Source organism: Triturus cristatus, chromosome 5_2, assembly GCF_964204655.1.
Source record: "Triturus cristatus chromosome 5_2, aTriCri1.1, whole genome shotgun sequence".
NCBI lineage: Eukaryota > Metazoa > Chordata > Amphibia > Caudata > Salamandridae > Triturus > Triturus cristatus.
The window spans coordinates 694,261,684-694,283,066 of record NC_140588.1 but is presented as its reverse complement, the minus strand read 5'-3'; positions in this window follow the sequence as shown (position 1 = coordinate 694,283,066).

The following is a 21,383-nucleotide window of genomic DNA, read 5'->3' as shown; positions in this document are numbered from 1 at the left end:
TTTTGGTCCTTTTTGAGCCCTTGCACTTACTTACCTCTGCACCAGCTTCCCGCCTCTCACACCTGCTCCCATCTACCTTTTCCTACCCTGCACTAGCCCTGTTCACTTTCCCCAGACTTTCATAATAGTGGCCACAGTGCAGAGGCACCCATATGCACCTGACCGTGCCCAGTGCCAGGAATCCTGGTCTGCCAGCCACCCACCATCGCCTGAGACACTACTTGGTGTATGCTCCTCTAAGGACCTCAAGAACCACCATCCTTGGAGGTAATCAATTCTGTTGGCCCCAGACCAAGAACAAAATGCAGCTTTACAATTGCAAACCTCATCGGTATTCTGGCACTCGCATCCAGCTCCTTCCACTCGACATCAACTTTCAGCTGGAGGATAAGACTAATACTGACACCACCAATCTTTTAGAAGACCTGAGTGTCCTAGGACCCGACCAAACAAGTAAGTGACCTCACCCATGAAGCAGAGCCCCTCCTTGACCCCATCTTCACTAACTTTCCTAACATCATGGTGGACAAACCCACACCTCTGACGTGGACTGACCACTCCCATATCAGTTTCAGACAGCCCCTATCCAACCAGCCTAGAACAACTCACACTCTAAACTCCAGATGTAACTGGAACAAAATCCCCGAAGACATCTGGATCAATGAGCTTCAGTTATGATACCCCCTCCACCACGACAACCTCACCATCACAAACTTCAACACACAGATCAACACCTGCCCAGATTCCTTGGCTCCTCCTAAAACCACCTCCACCACCAGGTACTACGCTGCAAGCAATCTGGTACAGAGAAGACCTCTGACTCATCGCAAGCAGATAGAACCCTGGTAGCGGCTCACAATGACAATACCAATAGACACCTACAGATCAGCCCTCCAGATTTACCACCAACAAATCAGAACCACCAAGTGCATGTCCCTCACCGATTGGATCCAAAACAGCGCCAGCATGTCAAAAGAAATCTCTGCCATAGTGAAGGAATTCACATTCCCTTTTGCCAGCGCCACATCCATACACCATCACATAAACTCTGCTCCCAAGCCTCCCATTACGTCACCAACAAAATATAGAACATCAACAACATCTACTCTCCAATCAAACCTCTCCACCCTCAAAATCTTCCTCTCTGATGACACAAACAGCCTGTAATCTTCCCTGAACTGTTCGTCAGCCATAACCTCTACAAAATTCACCAACACCAGGTACTCTATCCACCAAGAAGCCCCTTCTCAAAAGGATGTGAGCTTATCTGCACTGCCCTCACATCCATTCTTGATGCCTCTCGCTCATCCTCTCTCCGCCGTCACCTTCCCGGGCGCTAAAAAACACCTTACCCTTACTGAAGAGATCCTCAGTGGACCCCAGGACATTAGTCAACTACAGACCCATCTCCTTCCTCCCTTACCCATCCAATGTCATATAAAAGCTCATCAACAACCAACTCCCTGACCACCTCAACGCCAACCACCTCCCTTCCCAATTCGGATTATGGCCTGCCTACAGCACAGCACCAATTACTTCTGCCCCATCATGGACAAGGTGGTCACAGCGGCACTCATTCTACTAGATCTCTCAGCAGCACTTGACACCGTCTTTCACCCCATCTTCATCCAATGCCTCCACGAGACCAGAATTCCCAGCCTGGCACTTCATTTAATGAGTTCCTTCCTCCCAGGACACAGTCAAACAGTCAGCATAACCCCATTTTCATTTCCCACCTCCAACTTGATCTAAAGCATCCCCTCAAGGATGCCTTAGATCAAGTTGTTGACAAGAGGATTCTGGCAAGAGGAACACATGACCAGTCACAGCCAGCATGACTCGCGGGTGGGGGAGCAGGCGGTCTCACAGGGAGGGGGACGCACAGGGAGGGAGGGGTTAATTTAAAACAAAATAAAGTAAAACTTACCTGCGCCTCCGGTCCTGTGTCGCGTCTCCTCTCTCTGCTCACAGGAAGCAGAAGCAGGCAGCCTCCCTCTCCTCCCCTAAGCCAACCACACTGCTGCAATGGCAGCGTTGTGATTGGCTGGGACACCGATCGCACAGGCGTCCATGGGGAGGCCGTTTTCTCCATGCAGGCTGTATACAGCCTACATGGAGAAAACAGGAGCGTGTGCATGACCGGTTTGGTTGGCACTGGGACTGACCAAACAGTCAGTGCCCACAACATTGGGCTAGCCACTCCTCCCCGACTCACCAACCCGGCCCGCCCCGACCCTTCTTCTGCTTTCTCACAGTGGTATTTATACCATTTTATGTTTCTGCTTCTCGCACTGCGAGAAAGCAGTGGGGCGACGCTCCGCCGCCCACGTGGAGGAGTCGCCCCTGCACATGACTCCTCTCGTCAACATCATCTGCGCACACGGACTGAGCATCATCTCATATGCCCACGACACTGAGCTCATCCTCTCTCGAGCTGCATGCATGAGGTCACTGACTGGATGGGAATCAACTCAACAGCGATAAAACTGAAATGTCCTCTTCAGAAAAGACACCTCCCTTCGGTGTGTGGGCTGATGGCCCACAGTGCTAGGACCAACTCCACACCCATGCAACTCAGCCAGAACCTAGGAATTATGATTGACAACACAATCTCAATGACCAACTAAGCCAACATGGTCGCATCCACCTGCTTCTAGATCCTCCAGCTACTCAAGAAAGTCTTCAAATCACTCCCGCTGGACACACAAAGGTCTCATCAATAGCATTCTGAACAACCGAAATCCCTTCTCCTGACTCACTAAGAGGCTCCATGTCATACAAACACAGCTGCACGACTCACTCTCAAACTACCTCTCCGATTGCACATATCAAAACACCTCAAGGACCTCAACGACTCCTAATCCACTAACGCACCCTCTTCAAGCTCCTCACATTCACCTACAAAGTACTACACAACCAAAGCCCAGCATCCAGTTTCACACACCAGTCAGACACCACCACTCGGCCAACTTCCTCATTGCCCACGTACCCAGATCCATTGAGCCACATGTAGCTCACTCCCAAAGCCTGGAACAATCTCCCTTCCACATCAGAGACGCCAACTCCATCCTATAGTTTCATAAGAAACTAAAAACCTTGCTTTTCCAATAGGCCTACACAGACCAGCCCTCCTTCAAAGGCACAAGGATACCCTCCCAGGTGACATGCATTCCATACAAATAAGCACAACAAAACACGACTAATTACAGAGAGGGGACAACCATATGCTCAACTTAGCCCAAATAAATAGTACAGCACAAGGTAGAAGATCATGTCTGGTTTTCATGAAATACAAAGCAACCCCAGACATCCTACTGTCTTATTTCTGTTTGTCAGTAAGTTGCACCTAAAGTTTCAAGGTATAGGAATTGGGGGAGGGGTGTAAACATATCTCCAGTAGCAGCCTTACTCAGAGCACTCTATCCTCCAATTAGCCATCGCATTCATAGCATTGCCCAGTTACATACTACTTACCCACTGACAGCATTGCTCTCCTATTCCCAATCTCACAGTAACATTCATTACAACTAAATTCATATTAGTTTATTATGATTTATTTATAGTACAGACATAATCCAAAAGGATGTTGGTGCGTTTTGTATAAAATAGATGGATGTTTTACAAGAGAAAATGAACAATTACATTGATCCATAGCTAAGTACAATTATATATTTACACACCATTTTGAGAAAACAGTAGCAGTTTAAATGTCAGGGACAGTGCAATATGTTTCGTGCAAAAATTAGTATAGAATGTCATGTAGCTACTTAGTAGATTGTTCCATTTAAGAAAGGGGCAGTATGTAGTCATTGTGAGTATCTGGGAGTCATACTGAGAGAGAGACCATCAAGGTATAGTCTGCAATTTCTGCATTAAGTGATTTTTCAGGTGGATTTTGATTAATGGGTCATATTTAAAAATTAAGGGAATGTCATTCCAGATCTTCAGAACAGAGCCTGAGAAACACAGGTAAAGGCTTTTTTGCAAAAAAAAATTCTGATTGAGATTGCTGGTGCTGTGTAGGATCTCCAACTGTCCAATAAAATCAATTTATACAGGCAGTTTAACTTCAGAGTTTAAAGGCAAATCTGAAAGCACCTCTAAACTATAAGGGTGCAGTGTATGCTACACCCTAAGGACAGTGATATTTGGGACCTCAAACCTCTAAGTATTACCAACCAGCTCGCCTGTGGTACCTGGTTGAATGGACCAGTATGTGTATGGAAAAAGGGCAGAACATTACTGTTAACACGCTAAGTGGGAGCGGCTGTCAGAGGTCCCCTCTCTCATCGAACACATAGGCACCCTAACCTGTGTATCTCCAGTGTTCGAAGGTGACACGTAAGGTATAAAAAGCTTTGGGGACAAAAAAGTAGACCTTTGGGGTGAAGAAATATACACTGCTTCTCAGGGGTCTCACTGATACTTAGTCCATTCAAACCAATAATAAAGAATTTGGCACAGAAGCTGAAATATAAAAGAACATGTTTATTAACCTCAAATGAGTGTGACTACGTCACACAGAAGCCGTAGCAACTGAATGAGGTAGTTCATAGAATGGGCTTACTTCACGTCTTATATACTCTTTATCCTGCCCCAGGCATGTAAGGGAGTTGTACCAATTGCATTCCTAAACAAATGGAAAATCTGGAGGGTCAGCAGGTGAGTAGCCTTTGGGGTTTTAACAGGATATGGGCAAAACATTATAATTACATAGTTCACAAACGTTAATCTGATTTAGATGGCACTGCAGGGCATGGCATGATTACATGTACAGTATCCCAACCCAAAAGTTAATCATTAAGAATGTCCCAAATTCAATCTCCAAAAGCCGGACAAACCTATAATTGAAAGCATAACCCATGTAATGAAGAAACATAAAAAAAGAAACAGTAACAGATGATGAACAAGATAAGGCATGTGCAAGGAAACTAAAAGTTAACGATGTCCTGAACATTGATTGGCAATCTCAGACAAAGATCGATCAGGGAAATTGGCTTTGCAAGGTCAGTTTCAGGTGAAGAGGTCAGTTTCTTACAGTTCATTCCAGAGTCAGAAAGAAACCTAGGTAATGTATACATAGACTAAGAAGGCCAGGCCACTTTGTTCGCCAGGCTACCTTCACAGGCCTACGTGAGGGCAACACAAAATGGTGGCACAATATAAAATGGAGTCAGTCTCGAGAATTACAGAACCTCAGACCCTCCTTTTGCCATTACGTAGGCAATAACCTAAGACTCATGTTATTCTGAATCTAGGTCTATATCGATATTCATTAGGTCGTCATGGTGTTGCTGTAACATCATCTTATTATTCTCTACTTCTCCCGGGACAGGTCTCCGAACACACATAGTAGCACAAAGACTCACTTCTGGTGGACCATTTTTGGATGCTAGAGGCGGAGCCACTTCCTCTTCCATGGCAATTCAGTCAAATGAGAACTTAATTAACATTTACTTTATACAATTGCACTGGAATCGCTTGTGCAACTGTGCCCAAAGTCCGTTCCAAGCCTCTCTGGCAGGCTTCTATCGTCCATCAAATCTGCTTCCATTGTCTTCTTCCGCATTGGGCCTCTCGATTCAGGCCTCTTCATGAAAATAGTACTGCTTAGTTGGAGTGCCCTCCTGGCAAACACTCACAGCTCACTCGAAAGTCTCAATGTCTCAAGGCAGTGCACCAGTGTCTCTCCTCTGCGACAGACACTACAAATAATGTGCTCTTCATTCGTTATGGGCACAGATCATCTTGTGCAGACCCTGGTCTACATTCTCAGGCTCCAACACTCATTATTCAGTGTCAAAGGACGCTCAGGCTGCTCTTTCATGGGCACCATAATGTAGTGCCTTTTGTCAATCTTAGATCCTCCGGTGCACTGCCCTTCCATTGGAGCAAAGAAAAAGAGGGGGGGGGATGTGTCGCCAAAACTCAGGCCAAGGGGTTCAAGGGACTGCACACTGTCAGAGGTTACCAGCACATGACAGGTAGAAAACTCAAGGCTCAAATCAACCCTGCCATCAACAGCTCCTCCTTCTTTTCTGATGTTCAACGCCTTCTGATGAAGCAAGCACGATGCTTTGGAGATACCATTGATAGCGCGCTGGCGATCACTGTCCAGCCTTGCTACTTTTCAGGGTGCTGGGACTGTAGGGCGAAGACCTCCGGCCCTCATCTTGTAGCTGTCACTGATGGGAATTAGGCTTAAATCAGCCTTCTGCAGGTTATTATAACTTGATACCGCAGAACCTAGTGACGTAAGAAATGTGACACAGTTGTTAGTTTCCTTCAAATTCAGTACAAAAACAGTTCATTGTATTTAACAAGGGGACTGCAAGCAGGTGGCCTGCAATCTTCAAAGGAGTGGCTTCAATGTGCGAGAATATCCTCTACCATCTAGGGGTAGATAGTTACATGGGAATTCTATCTGAATGGATGTCCTCACACATAGTGGCATTGTCTAATGGGGTAAACACATATTTTCCTTAATAATTAAGTCTAGGTGTTCCTAAATTCCTTATCTAGAACCCCTCAAAAGAGAAAGCACATGATACAGATTATCAGGGACATGTAGATACCTCCCTTAAAAACCCATCTGGTCATACGAAAGGGAATTATACATAATATGGGGTTCCCTGGTACATCACTGCAGTCTGGAAGTGTGAACCTGAACAATACACCAACAATAATAAATGGGCTGACTGATGAAAGGAATACAGAAAAGGGAAATGGGACTAGGACACAACTAAAATCCCCAATAACTAGGCACAATGTGACATCGATCAGGGGAGAAGGCACAATGTGACATCGATCAGGGGATAAGCGGCAAAAGAAAAATCTATAGGAAGGACAAGAAATTACTTGGGTGATAGTCAGGCATGTGACACAACACCAAGAGTACGGGTGATACACAAAAGGCCAAAGTTACACAAATTTTAACTCTACCGCTGGCCGCTACACCATATACGGTAATCTCGGCTACTGTTCCAGTTCCTTCCCCGGGGAAAATGAAACCTGGTACTTAGGAAGCAGAACATGATTAACTAATGCAATATAGAAATTAGGTCACCTTGTACAAGAGTCACAGATCTATAATTTCATCCTTAGGTCCAATCAAGGAAACATAAATCTAGGGCTGCCTGTTCCTTGGGGAAAGGGCAGTAATGTGACTAACTGCAGGTGACACACTTTGATCCTGTATCTCTCTTTTATTTTTCTTCAATACTATTATAGCCAAATAGACATGATGCACTGGACGAAGTGTTGTCTGTCTTGTTCACAGTATGAAAATATCTTATCTGTGAAATTTAGTATCAGAGCAAGTTCAACCAATTGTTGCTCAAAGATGTACATCGTCATGACATCCCCTCACAACACAGGAAAACTTGTAATAGTATCAGAAGCAACAACATAAAACAAAAACATACATAAAATTAAAAAAACACACGTCAAGCCATCAGATATACGTGCTGTATACCAAGCACAAAAAGCATAGACAAATTACAATAGCACATGTAAATGAGCAGTGACGCACACACTTCATAGACAAATTACAATAGCACATGTAAATGAGCGGTGACGCACTCACTTCATGCAGCCCAAAACCCAATATTCGGGCCTGCTTAATTTGTCAGGCTTAAAATTAAAAGTACACTTTCTTTTACTTTCCTCACCCTCCTTTTGACAACTGGTCACCAGTTAGTGGTGATCAGCTGTCAAATACAACTTACTGTGTCGCTTCTGACACACAGGACCAGCAGAACAATTCATAGAAGGACAAAATGCAAAAACGTGAAAAAAACACAAACATGTTTTCTTCAAAGGAGTCATACAAAAACTCATCTTGTTTCAACATACTGCTAACCCCCACCTTACTGACCTCAAGGTCAAAATCTGCCTCTCCTCAGCCCTCTCTCTCTTCACCCTGAAGCTGTCAAAGACAAAAAGCCTACCTAACTCTTTCTAACTTGCAATAACCAACCCTATCCAAAACCACATACCATATATATTACTCCCTTTAGGGGCCACAATCCACTCCTATTCCCAGACTCAAAAACATCTACTGTGAATAATTCACAGAGCACAACGACACAACATACCAGCTTTAGAACAAATGCTTGTTACCACCCTATGCAATGGTACTCATTTCATCAACCTTAAATGGATGAACGTCACAGTAGGTCCAGCTAGAGTCAAAACCTTCAACCCTGATATTAAACTCAAACCTCTGCACCAGGCACATTGGCTCACTGAGCCATTAAAAGCAACCCCGAATGAGAACAACCTGCAAATTTGTATTATACCTAAATGTATGCATTTACTGAAGCCTAAGGCACTTTAAAAGCTACTCTAAATGAAAAAAAATGCTGCCTAAATAGTGCCCTCACCCAATTTCGACTTTGACACCTGGGGCCCTTAAAAATAAATATCCTATAATTGTGCTAAATATTAATCATCCTCAGAATGTTCTTTACAAATTGCAGAGATTGGACATTAGACATATCTCATGTAAATCCTTAGAAAAATGAGTTTTTTACGCCTGCGCCAAGTGAAATTCCATATGCAAATGTTCTCATTTCTGCGGTTCAACACAACTTAAATAAAATTTTAATGCTAGGAGCAAACACTCAGGACACACAATACAGCGCGCTTTAGTAATTTATTTCACAAATAGCGCCATCGCTATTTACTTACAGAGACATTTAAACACACATTTAACCCACAGATCAATACTCAAGACAGAAACAAAGGACAGCCCACAGACTGTACTTTGACCAAACCATTTGTAAATACTAGTTGTAAGTTATATTTACAAGAAGCGCTTCTCAATGGTGTTCCAAAAGACTGCAAAAACAGCCCCACAGACCTTTATTTCCAAGAAGCCAAGATACACTCAATTCACTAGCTTTGGCTGGCAGAACACCAAAAATCGCTCTGCATATCTCCATTCATAAGATTGCGCAGAACAAAGGATCCTTGTATGTATTATGTCCATATTTTAATTCCCTGGGGATACAGAATCACCAAGGAAGAAATATGTTTTTATACCTAAACCTATTTAGGTATTCCCTCTAGGGGAGCCGGCTAATTTACTTCACATCACACTATGGTACCTCCAAGAAAAAGCAACACATTCTTCAGTGTGAGCTTTGAAAACAGGCATGCCAAAAATACTGCAGAATATAGAATATTATAATCAAAGTAGTGCTTAAGGTACTCTCCGTACGTTGCACCGTTCAACAAAACCAGATAGAGAAAAATCTCCTCATTACCTGCCTACACAAATTGCAATTCGCATATACAAACCTATACAAATCCAAAGTTGGCCAACACAAATTCCGAAATTCCAAAGCTATAGTAAGTGTTACTAAACTACCTTACCAATTCAAGGCAAAAACCAACAGTAAGAGCTGCATAACGACTTTTACCAAACAAATGGTTGTCCAAATTCTAATTGCAAGTTCTAAATCACCTAACGGTCTTTTTTTTTTTTAAATACTCACGCCAAAAAGGTTCTCAGTCAGGGGTGACATCATGTGGAGGATCAAAATCAGGAAGATCAGTAATATACTGGGCTGCCGAGACAAAGAATCCCCAGAATCTCCGTGCACAGAGTACCTCCTTAGTAGAGTCCTGTCCTGTCCTCCTCAGTAGATTTCTGTCTTCTGACAAGATCACTCCCACAGATAGCCACTTCTCTGAAGAAATATACACTCCTTCTCAGGGGTCTCACTGATACTTAGTCCATTCAAACCAATAATAAAGAATTTGGCACAGAAGCTGAAATATAAAAGAACATTTTTATTAAACTCAAATGAGTGTGACTACGTCACACAGAAGCCGTAGCAACTGAATGAAGTAGTCCATAGAATGGTCTTACTTCACGTCTTATATACTCTTTATCCTGCCCCAGGCATGTAAGGGAGTTGTACCAATTACATTCCTAAACAAATGGAAAATCTGGAGGGTCAGCAGGTGAGTAGCCTTTGGGGTTTTAACAGGATATGGGCAAAACATTATTATTACATAGTTCACAAAGGTTAATCTGATTTAGATGGCACTGCAGGGCATGGCATGATTACATGTACAGTATCCCAACCCAAAAGTTAATCATTAGGAATGTCCCAAATTCAATCTCCAAAAGCCGGACAAACCTATAATTGAAAGCATAACCCATGCAATGAAGAAACATAAAAAAAGAAACAGTAACAGATGATGAACAAGATAAGGCATGTGCAAGGAAACTAAAAGTTAACGATGTCCTGAACATTGATTGGCAATCTCAGACAAAGATCGATCAGGGAAATTGGCTTTGCAAGGTCAGTTTCAGGTGAAGAGGTCAGTTTCTTACAGTTCATTCCAGAGTCAGAAAGAAACCTAGTTAATGTATACATAGACTAAGAAGGCCAGGCCACTTTGTTCGCCAGGCTACCTTCACAGGCCTACGTGAGGGCAACACAAAATGGTGGCACAATATAAAATGGAGTCAGTCTCGAGAATTACAGCACCTCAGAGGCACTTAGTTCAGGCAGGTGTTGCACAATTAGGGGCATGATCAATGGGGCAGGGAAATGTAACCATATTAAGGTGGACTTTGGGTTGCCAGAAGAAGAGAGGTTTAGATATCTACTAATTCGACACTGGATATTAAAGCCATGCAGGCTCTGTTCGGACACGTACGGGCCATTTTATCAAGGACGGTGTTAAAATTATTGCCACTTTAGCGTCAGGAAACTGCCGCCAAAGCGGCGATAATTGGCTTGATAATATGCCCTTGTTCCGGTGTGAACATGGGCTTCTATGGGAATCCACAAGGGCATATTATCAAGCCCATTATCGCCGCTTTAGCGGCAGTTTCCTGCCGCTAAAGGCGATAATTTTAACGCCGTCCTTGATAATATGGCCCATACTCTTTGTGACATTTTTGCTGAGCCATGCCGGAGAGGGCCACATCACCTCTCACATCTACTAGATCCTCAATGCGCACAAGGCAGATGCAATATTCCCTTGCCAAATTACTTGGGAGAATGAACATGGGCTAAAACTAGACAGGAAACAATGAGAGCTATACTGATAAGAGTAAATAACATTGCAAGTAATGTGGGAGGGAAAATAGTTTATAAAATACTATAATATTAGCACTATACACTGGCAGAGAAGGTACAGGAGGTATGGGGGTGATAAGTTTTAAACATGGGTTTGTGGTTTAAACCTTTACAGGCAGAAACGCTGAACAATGTGGAGACTTTGATGGTTCGACTTGAGCTTTTCCCCACCTCCTCTTATACAATTCTGTGTGTCTATAGACCCCTAAAATGTGATTACATTTTTACCTCTGCTTTCTTATTATTTTTTTTAATCAACACACGCACTTCAATCATCCAATCTACTAATGTTAAGGAATTTTAATGTACAGAACAATATACACACTCTTATTCATTGGAATTTTTCAATTCATGCAGTTTGTTAGGACTGAAATAAAAATAATTTGTGTCTGATCTTACAAAATGCGCTCAAACATATTTTCTCCACATAAGAGAACATTCAATCTATCAAGTCTACCTATTGCATGGATCAACCATCATGTTAGTTTTGTTTTCCTGGGATATAAGCATAGTGTTGAAAAAAAAGTTACAGCCCCCTCTTTCTCCACAGGCTTGGAGAACACAAACATGGAAGTAAGGTATATACTCTCCAATCTATAGAAGAAGCCAATATGAGATTTAACAAATCGCTTACAGGGGCACTAGGTGTCATTGCCCCTCTAAAAAGTATAACAAATTATTGAAGAGATTTTCAAACTGGTCAATACATATATGAATGCCAGGTGCCAAACCTTCCCTGTAACTAAGATTGAGGAAACCTGTGAGAAGCTATCTGTAGTCTTCTATGATAACATTCACAAGATCTGTAAGGCTTTTCATGGCCCAGATAATTCTGTTGTGGAACAAGTGAAGGCAACACCACCTTACAGTCAACTGACCTTGGATAGATGTGAGCTGTTAACTCCCACCACACTACTGAAGTTATTGATTTCCATCAAATAAGGTTCACCTAGAGAGCCCTGCCCAGCTAAGTTCTGGCATATGGTTGCCATTACACTGGCACTGCCTCAAGTTCAGCTAGGCAACATTCCTTTGAATGTAAAGAGTGCCCACAGCCTGGAAACCAGCCACAATAGAGCCAGATTTAAAAAATCCCAATGCAGACTCAAAAGACATAGCCGGTTTCTGCCCAGTATCACTTTTACCCCTCCCTGGGAAGATTTTAACAAAACATGTGAACAATGCATTATCATCCCATTTAAATACCCATGGCTCATTGAATACCAGTCAATCAATATACAGGCCATTCCATAGCACTGAGACAGCCTTGATGTCTATTGTTGATGACATCAGGTGGATCCTTGATGAAGGTGGACTCTTAGTGTTAGATCTATCAGCAGCTTTCAACACCATCTTGAACACCATACTTTTGTCCAGATTACGCAGGGCTGGTGTTTATGGCATAGCATTGAGCTGGATCCAATTGTAAGTTGTAAATAGAGCTCACCAAGTGAAACTTGAATCAGTGCTTGCCAAAAGTTCCCAGTTAATCATGGTGTTCTACCGGGGTCCTCCCTTAGCCCCACTTTATTTAATATCTATGTAACCTCTCTAGCCAAGCTGATTAGCACTTGTGGATATCAATTTATGATACACTGATGATGCTCAGCTAGTGATTCGATTGGATGGCAATTGTACTTTGAATAGCTCATTCTTTAAGGAGGCCTTTACCGGATAGCGAAAGAGATGATGAGTTACTCCCTAAAATGGAACACTGACAAGGCAGAGGATGTGATCTTCGGATCTAACAAACCCTTCTGTTCTGATGATTAGTGACCTAGAAATAGGAGCTTCCCTCCTATCCAAAAGAGACAGTTAAGATTCTGGAAATACTGAGCGACAACAAACTGTTGAGGACTGCTCAGGTAAATAAAGTTGTGTATTTAGGAATCTTTTGCTTAAAAATCCTTAATAAAATTCTACATTTACTGATGGGTGATGGTAAAAGAATAGCGGTTCAAGGTTTGATTTTCTCAAGATTAGATTACTGCAATCCCAAATAAGCTCTTCACCAAACTTCATATTTCACAGAACTCTACTGTCAGAATCATCTGTGGATTGCATTGATAAAAACGTGTATAATTTTATAAAGTGCACTGGCTTCCAGTCAAGAAGCAAATCCTGTTTAAGACACTTTGCACATTACATTGAGCCCATCACAGGAAAGGTCCAGTATACCTCCAAGATACATTTAAGAGATACATACCAAGCCGGCAGCTGCTTTCTACCCAAGAGATTATTATTGGAGTGTCTCATGTGAAGAAGTCATGACTGGGAGGAAGAACTTTCTTACTTAGCTATCCAGCATTAGAATGGTCTTCCACTGTCAATTGAAAAGATCACCCCTTACTCTCCAGTTTGTAAGATACCGAAAACCCATCTCTACTCCTAATGTGTCTTGTAACCTCGTCTTTTGTCCGCCATCCTCTCAATGCCAGAACACAACTAAAGTGCTAACAGCTTTGTTACACAAAGCTGTTCATGGTGATCAAGATGAAAACTAGGAGCTATGGTCCACCTGGAAGCTGGAGGTTGGCACATCCTATAAGTGCAAAGATGTACTATATTGTTAATATTAAAAGACATGTGAGTTCAATAAGTGATGGAGTAATATACTCTAATTTTCTTTTGTTAATAGCATATCTTGCATGAGAACAGCTTTTATTTGGTCGTCCTGATAGTGGGGCAGGATTGTTAACCCCAAACTTCACTTCAATCTCTCTTTTTGCTTAACTATTTTTTTTATAAATGTTCCCTAAAGTAATCGAAGCAGTACAACTATCCATTTCATTGTCTGAAGCAACAATTCTGTATACGGCAGTGAGCAAACAAAATGTCATCTCAAGTAAGAGCTACATACATCAACAATACCATAGCAGACAAAGGGACAACTACGGAATATACCATTAGGGGAGAATCCACAAAAATGAATGGTCATTTATTTCAGTTTACATAGGGCTAATTAAGTATTTTGCACATAAATAAAATCAAGTATCTTATTGTTTGTTCACACATTTTCCTGAGTGATATATTCTACTTTTTGGTTTGATTCCCTGTGGCAATAGCAACACTACTCAATGTTATCTACCTGGAGGACTCGACTTTATGCCTGGAGACGCTGGGCCAATTCACCAAAGTCTGCTCAAGAAAGTTGCGAGTTTACATTTATAGGGTTACGCCTACTATTTGCATAAATTTCTTCCTTTCCTGGAATCCACAAAGTACTACATGGAATCCAGCGCACTGTAGGTGTCATTAAATCCATTTACAATTGCAAAAACATATCCTTCCCTATCCCAGATAAGGATTTTGCTCTAATAAATTTAGTTGTTCCTGTATCTAAATTGCATTTATGAGCAAATCTATTTGTGATTCAGGCCTACTATTTTATTTCAGTTTTGCCTTTTCCCATAAAATATAGACAGATGTACTATTACCCGGCGACTGAAAAGGGGGTTATTTTTTATATTTCTCTATCAACTGACATGCAAAGTAAACACACTAAAAGCGTATTTTTCCTAGGAGTCCATTCTTTCCTAACAGCCTACTTCAAACTTTCCATGTTCATCAACAAAAGAGTCGATACCACAAAGCTTTTTTATGTCTACTGAAATATCTTTTGTGTAGAAAATACATAAAGTAGGTTTTGGGTCATCCTCAGTCAGCCATTATTTTGAGACAAGAGCAATCACATCTTGGATAATTATATGGCATGTATTGCTATTTGTGACTAGGTGTATTCCAACTCCTCGATGGCGCTTCCATTGCAATGTGTGGAGTGCACTGTTTTCAGATGTAGAGGGGACTATTTTGTTAATGAAAAAAGCCATCCTGAGGAGAAGGTTTTCACCACTCTAAAAAGCTACTTGTGAAAAACAAATGCCTATTTGAAGAATGGTCTAAATTAGTATGTAAATGAACCATATCATTTTTGTCTTATTTTCCATGAAAATGAAATGCTTTTGTAAGGATTGTAAGAATATATATATTACCTACTGGCAGTCGCCAGTAGGTAGTTATAGTTACAACCTAGTTTCCATAGGAAAAGCATTTTATGATTTGCTAATAACTTTGGCATCGTTTGACGAATCTTTCTGAAATTCTCCAAAACAAACGTCTATCCGGGTCAGCTCCTATCCTGAAAGTTTGGGGGTGATTCGTCAAGCGGGGGCTGAGAAAAAAGGTGGGTCCCAAAACGCATTTTCCCCATGTTAATTTCCATAGGAAATTTTGCGACGAGCTACTGCCCGAACTGCTGAACGGAATTACCTCAAATTTTGCAGAAAGGTAGAGCTTGGTTCAGAAAGTGACCTTTTTTTTTTAAATGGTGTAAATCCGTTCAGCAGTTTTTGAGAAATTAAAAAGAATAAGAGTCAAAAAATCAATTTCCCATAGGAAACTTTGTGCAAGGCTAGAGCCGAAACTACTGAACGGAATTACCCCAAATTTAGCACAAAGGTAGTGCTTGGATCAGAAAGCAACCTTTTTTTAAATGGTGTAAATCCATTTAGTAGTTGCTGAGAAATTAGAAAAATAAAAGTTTTGATATCTGGGCAGAGCCTAAGTCCCATGCACGAGCTTCACTGTGATTGGCTGTCAACACTCCAAACCAGGAAGTGTTAGCAGCGATCTTGTGACTCGGTAGAAGCGAGTCGACAGATAACAGAGAAACAAAGGTATAAAACAAGAGAAGGGGGCAGGGTAGAACTACTCTGACCCCCTATGCCTGCTCAGGGGGTCCCAGAAGGAGCCTCAGGGCCAAAGAAAGCATTTAAAAAAAAAATATATATATATATTGGTGGAATTCACGCTGGGGTCGCGGGTTCCCGCGTTTTACTTTAATGAGACCCCGGGGTGGGCTAGGTCCCGGGGCATTTCTTAAAAAATAATAGCGGGGCCTCACTGGGGCTGCGGGGGCCCGCTGGGGTCCCCACAGATCCGGGACTTCACTCATGTTGGGAGGGGGGTTGCGCGGCCCCCCTCCTGGAGCCCTCTATGTGCTTATAACTTTGGCGTCGTTTGACGAATCTTTACTAAATTTTCCAGAAAGTTTCTATTTTTTGATCAGCTCGTATCTTGAAAGTTTAGGGGTGTATTGAGGACGTACAAGGTTGGTTGTACATTGAAAGCAAGTTTATTGCGAGATATTTGCACCCACGACCGGAGCCATCCAGCTGCGAAGACACATTACGGGGTGATTGGTCAAGGGGGGGCTGAGGAAAAAGGGGGGTCAGAAAAAGTGTTTTCTCAATGCATTTTCCATAGGAAACTTTAGACAAGGCTACAAGTCAAACTGCTGAACGGAATTACGCCCAATTTGGCAGGGAGAAAGGTCTTGGTCCGGAAAGCGCGCTTTTGTTGAAATGGTGTAAATCTGCTGTTCAGTAGTTTTTGAGATATTAAGGGACAAAATATATATATGTCTGGACGGTGCCTAACTCCCGAGCATGAGCTTGCCTCTGATTGGCTGCTAACATTTCAAACCAGGAAGTGTTAGCAGCCATCTTGTACCTCGCATCGAGTGAAAATATAAAAGAAAGGTCACAGGGGCAATTTAATATACCGGAGTTCTGTCTGTGCGAGATACCTCTTTCACGCTGCGTCTCCCTACATCAGCAGGTATTGCACCCTTTCCCCCCCATCAACAGCATACCTCCAACAACATTCTTAGGCCCGCAAGTCTCCCTCTGCGAACCACTTGTCGGCTCACAGCTCTTCGGGTGCGAGTTCTCTGGCCCACAGTTGTATCTGTGAAGCCAAGACTGGAAATATACCGCAGGTCTCTCTCTGCGAGATACCCCGTTCACATTTCCCCTCCCCACATTTATTTAATTAGTTTATTTATTTTTGAAATTTGTACAGCGCATAGCTGCCCCAGTGACGGAGCGTCCCAGTGCTACCTAAACAAGAGCCAATAGACCACTCTAGAACATAGAGAGTAACCTTCGCTGGGAAAAGCCAGGTCTTTATAGCCTTTCAAAATGCCAGATGGTTCTGAAGTCCTCTAATTGAGGTCGGAAGGGAGTTCCAGAGGTGCGCTGCCTGAACCTTGAAAGAGCGACCACCTGCTCTGGCTCTATGAAAACAGGGGGGTGCAGACCGAACCAGAGCTAGCCGATCATAGAGGGCGATTTGGCACATATTGGACCAGCAGGTCCGCTAAAATCGGCGGTCATTGTCATGTCAAACGTTTATGGGCCACACACAGAGACTTAAAATTGATTATTTTCGCTATCGGCAACCAATGAAGCTTAGGTAAAAGGTTCGCAACGAACACGATTTGGGAAGTGCTAGCAGGGCGCGAGCTGCAGCATTCTGAATTCTTTGGAGGCGAGCAATACAAGATTTATTGGCGCCTAAGTAGACGGAGTTACCATAGTCCAACCTCGATAAAATTGTGGCCTGAAGAATAGTTTGGTGGACCTTTGGTGCAAAATAGCCAAGTAAAGGTTTCAACCCTCTTAGGAGACCAAAACAAGATCCCGCCAAGGCCTTGGATTGTGCATCGAATGAAAGCTCACTGTCTATCCAAAAGCCTAAGTTTTTTACTGCCTGTTTTTGCAGAGGTGCAGGTTTTAATTTGTCAGGCCACCACTGTTCAGATCAAAGAGCACTGTCTCTCCCCATCACGAGAATTTCTGACTAAGCAATCTGCTGTCATCCAGTCAGAGATGGCTAACAAGTCCTCTTTAAATTTAAAAAGATTATCTTGACATTTTTTTGAGAAGGCGATGACTAGCTGGGTGTCATCAGCGTAGGAAACCAATGCCAACCCTCGACTTTTTGCTAAGAGAGCTAGGGGTTGGACATAGATGTTAAAAAAGTGCAAGGCTCAATATAGAGCCCTGAGGGACCCCATGTTTGATCACATGTGTCTGAGAGTGGTACAGTGGCACAACCACTTGAAAGGTTCTACCTTCCAAGAAGGATTGGAACCAAGACAAGGCCAGCCCCCGGACCCAGATATCATGAAGTCTGCCTAGAAGAATATCATGGGAAACAGTGTCGAACGCGGCACTTAAATCTAAAAGAATTAAGGCCGTGGAGTTCCCAACATCTAGGCTACACCGGATGTCCTCCGTTACTGCTAATAGCGCCGATTCGGTGCTGTGACGGGGACGAAAACCATTTTGTGAGGGGTCAAGAGTTTTGTTGTGCTCTCAGCCAAGACAGAGTTAATATACAACTCTGTAGCCTTAGCTAAGAAAGGGAGCTGGGAGATCGGATGGAAATTGCTCGGGTCCGACGGCTCCAAGGACGGTTTCTTTACATCACGGTTCTTCAGCTATCCCTTTGGAAGCCGACGGCCCACACCTTTCCCTATACCAGTCGGCCCTCAGGTGTTCCTCTGCGAACTGGCCCGCAGCTCTCCCTCTGCGAACTGATGGGCCTCGGTTCTCCCTCTATGAGCCTGCCAGTCGGCTCACTGCTCTTCATCTACGAGCCAGCCCGCCGGCTCATAAGTCTCTGAGAACAGAAGCAATAGAGGCAATGATCATGCAGGACGGACACCCAACACTGCAAGAGAAAAAGAGAAAGAGTGAGAGAGAAAAAGAGTGAGAGGTAGGAAGAGAGAGAAAGAGTGTGAGAAACAGGAAGAGAGAGAGAAAGAGAGAAATAGTGTGAGAAGAAGAGAGAGAGAAAGAGTGTGAAGGAGAGAAAGGAAGAGATGAAGAGGGACAGTGAGTGCCCATACTGTTGACAAAACTCTCACAGCTCACCTTTACGCCACCGCTGTGTCTCCAACCACGTGCCGGGACCTAGTGGAGCCCTCAAGCTCTCACATCTGAAACATAGTACAGAATTGATAATGGGAGAGTATATACGACTGTGTACGCCTAAATCGCTGTGCCGCCTTGGTGTATCCACTTCCACCGCCCAGATGTATTTGCCCACCACTGTGTACCCAGGCCTCGCTGCTCACCTTTTCACGGACAGGGCACCCTCCACAACATGTAGTCCCGCTCCTTAGCCTAACAGGTCTCACATTTGGGTCTGCATCCTGATTTTGCCATGGCAGACAACATACTAGTGCACCGATCATCATTGCAGGTTGCACACCCGCTCAGTCCTTACGGTGCCACTAACTAATTGAACAGTGAGGCCATGCACATGGCGGTAGGCCTTCCTGTTTGGTGGCTCAGGCCTACATGAGGTGTCTGGACCACCGGGGCAGGCCATGACAGTGCATGCGGTGGGAGAAACTCTAAAATGGCGTAGAGCACGTGTGCCCAGTCTTTTTTATTGGTAGGGTCACGGGTCCTGTGATGCCTGTGCTGGATGGGTGTGGTGTGGTGTGGGTGTATACCAGCCATGAGGGAGTGGCTGTGGCATAATGACAACTAGACCTGTGACCAGGAGATCACTACAATGAAAATCTGGGCCATTTAGCGTTGTTGTCCTTCCCTGTAAGCGTAAGCAGAGTGTGCTGGCCTGGCATATGCCAGTCCTGCGTGAGGCTGTGAAGAGTGACTCCGGAGATATGGGCGTGGCTCCATCGTGAGCTGTATGAGGAATCAACTGATGCGGCACTGTTGCCAGATTGGGCTAGATCCCGCACAATTGGGCTATATTTTTCCCGGTTGTGCTGTAAAATTTTGGTTTCTGCTAGTTGCCAGATTATAAATATATATACAGTGGTCCAGCAAACTAGTATGTTAAAGCGCTTTATTAGACAAATATTTACTTGGCAGCCTGCTGCAACATCAATTTCAATGCAATCACCGCCTGCTTGATGATGTCTCTGCCCCTCCTTCCTTAAAGTAGCAATTCTGGGCTACTTTTTGGTTGTCTTTGGGGTAGAGAATGCTTAAAAAATCTGGCAACACTGGCATGCGGGTGTTCTTGTTGTAGTGCGGCCGTCACCCGGGTCGCAGAAAGCGATACCGGGTCGCAAGCGTCAGTGTGTCACACTGTGAGCCAAGTCCCACAACATGACCAACATGGAAGGTACGGGGAATCACTGACCCTACATTCATCTATAGTTCCACACAAGAAAGATGGTGGACATGACACATCTGTGTGGATGTGAATATTTATTTCACATTCAGTGGAGTATTGCAGCTGTAGCAATACTGGGCCATGCAAAGTCCAAAATTCAGTTTTTGGGACATGGAGGGCAGCCAATTAGAGGCAAGCTTGTTGTCGAAGTTAGGCTGCGCCAACATATGTACTTATACAATCACTCCGCCAATCCCCACGCACTTATAAATTCACTATACACTCTCCTTGCAGTAAAGTTACATAACCAAAGTTTTCTCCCACTGTCAAAGGTAAGTTGGTTGCATACGCTGTCCAGAGCACAATGTAATGTGGTAGGGCCCAGGGGCAGCATGTCGCAGACATAATGAACACATAGACACAGATAGATAGTTGAACTGGGTACAGGCACGTGCGCTCGACTCCTTTTTATTACTAGGGTCACATGTCCAGTGACGTCTGTGCTGGATGCATGTGGTGTGAGTGTAAGCCAGCTCTCTGGGATTGGTTGGTGCTGGCAACAAGTAGAACAGTAATCATTGGATCAGACACAGAGATTCAATCATAAAGGGTCAATGATTTGTGCTGCACTAAGGTAGGTGCACCAGATGTGAAATAATACACAAAAGATTCTATTGTAAAGGGTCCATGACTTGTGGTACACTGAGGTAGGGTCACTAGATGTGAAATTATACACAAAATATTGTATAATAAAGTGTACATGAGTTGAGCTGCGCTGAGATAGGGGCATTAGAAGCATTCAGCATGTGCGCAGCCAGCAATGATGCATGGTGTGGGCGGGCCGCACTGGGAGCAATATCTCTTGCCTCCTGGACTGCGTCATCTGCAATCGCGACTCCATCTGAATTGTGAGCCCGGCTGTCCGTAGTGTAGATCGAAGGCAGTAATCAGCAAAGACATCGAGGAATGCTTTTTGTGACTTCCTCTTGAGAAAATCCAACGACAGAGTACAGTTCACTCTGCAATAAATAAATCAAAACTGAATTCGAACTGTGAGCTCTGCTGTCCGCAGTGTAGACTGCCATTCAGTGTTCCTTTGGACTTGCAAGATGAATTTGGTCATTGTACTAAAGCTATAATTGATGTCAAAAAAGTTCTTGAAGCAAGAATACTAAAAGGATATTATTTCGGTTTCGAAGACGTTGTAGTTAGTTGTCTACTAGACTCTGTCATTAATGAATCAAGGCTCAATTTTAATTGTGAGCCCTGCTGACAGCAGTGTAGGCCGGAGGCAGCGGTCAGCAAGGGCCCACAGCCATGTGGCGTTGAGTTGAGCTGCAC